Below are 1,913 nucleotides of genomic sequence, written 5' to 3' on the forward strand. Positions count from 1 at the left end.
AAGAGAAGATTTTTAAAAACCAGGACCTCAAGATAGCAGGTTTATACTCAGAAATATTTGAAGAAAAACAAAGCGATATTTATAGTCCAAAGAAACCAAAGACGTAGCTCACCTGACTCTGTTCGGAGACACACACTTCAGCGGGCGACAATGTGGCAAGAGAAAGGGCGGGCAGGGTCCCCACGCTGCCCCTCGCCCCGCAGCCCCTGGCTGCTGGCGCCGCGCACACGGCTGCCGAGGGGCTCTCAGCACATCGGGATTCCGGGCCCCGGAGTGGACACCGCTAGGATTGGCCTCTCTTGCCGCGTTCCCCACGCCACCAGGGTGTCTGGTGTTGCGGGATCGTGTGCTGGTGCGCATGCGCGTCCACACTCGCTCACACGCCTGCACACCGCCACAGTGCGGACTCGGGCAGGGCAGGCAGTCAGGAAGGGTCCGGTGGATCGGGAGTGATGTCGCCGCCAGGCACCTGAGCGTTGATCCTGCCGTGCCACTGCCCGGTCCTGATTCAGACCCACCCAAGGAGACTTGAACAGCACCCAAACCAGTGCATTCTCTTTGTTTGTTAAGGAGTGTCCAGATATTTTTTAAGAAATGAAACCAGAGTCCATCCATTAAAAAAAAAAAAAATCACCTAGGTACCAAAGAACACACTTAATATTATAGTCAGGTATTTTATTGCAACCATTTTAATAACCAAAGCTATTTTTACACAAGATACTATGTAAAATTATACATGTGAACTAATCTAGCTCAACACACACACCACATAGATTCACAGCTATAATTTATAACTCTTGGGATGCTTGAAATAGGAGTTTTCAGAACTGGCAAGAAAGAATGTAGCTCCAGGGAACCAGAGGCACCAGGGTGACAAGACCATGAGCCAGTGGCCCACACATGCCACCTGCATGGCGTGATGCAGCCCTCTTCTTACAGCCAGGGAAACCGGGGTGCTTCCCAAGCAGGACCCCGCCCCCACAGAAGGGAGCTGTTTAACAAGGCAGGGACTAAATTAGAAAATTTGTTCAAAACGATACCTTCTAGCAAAAGACCAACCAATAAGAACTTAGGTTAATTTGACTTGAATTTGTTTTATGTATTTGGCACCAGATGCCTTTAAAGAATACTAACACAGAGTGATCAGCCCAATGTTGTTATTAAAGTTAATTGCCCAAGACAGGCACAGGAGCATGTGCTGTAGTCCCAGCCATTCAGGAGACTGACACAGGAGGACCATTGGGCCAGGAGTTCAAGATCTTCCCATGCAGCAGAGAGGAGAGACCCAACCTCAGATTAGATTAAATTAAATTAAAATTAGTTGTCCACTATTTTGTAATCATCCTAAAAAAGTCAAACTGATTTATTGCCAATCCAAAACACTGTGACCAAAACATCCATAAAACAGGCACTAACAACTGGTCAGCCAAGCCAGAGGAGCTGAGCAGAGAAAGCCAGGTTCTGGGGAGCGTAAGCCCTTCAGTTCCATCGACATGGAAGCAATTTATTTTGCTCAGCAGCCTCCGAAGCCTATTGCATTCTTTCTTGCTACTCAAAAAAGCTGGAGATTTTATAACATAGAGTCCACTCTAACAGAGACGGATAAAAATCTAGACCCAAGCTTCCAAATACGAAGCTTTAGATTTCCCTTTCTCCAAATCACTCAAGTGGGGGGATGGTCTATAAATCAAGGCGAAAACCAAACTCCAGCACTAGGATCCCCTGTGAGTCGCTGGATCCCCACAGCCGATGTAGCCAGCTGCACTGCACATGCACAACCCTCTCATCAATTATCACAGCGAGCTAGGACTAGAAAACTAAAAGTTTTAACAACTCAATAAGGTGTTTACTGAGATTCAGTAAAATGCCAAAGCAAAACACTGAATCATCTTCACAACACCTAACTCCTGAAG

Source organism: Octodon degus, unplaced genomic scaffold (genome assembly GCF_000260255.1).
Source record: "Octodon degus isolate 3935 unplaced genomic scaffold, OctDeg1.0 scaffold00105, whole genome shotgun sequence".
NCBI lineage: Eukaryota > Metazoa > Chordata > Mammalia > Rodentia > Octodontidae > Octodon > Octodon degus.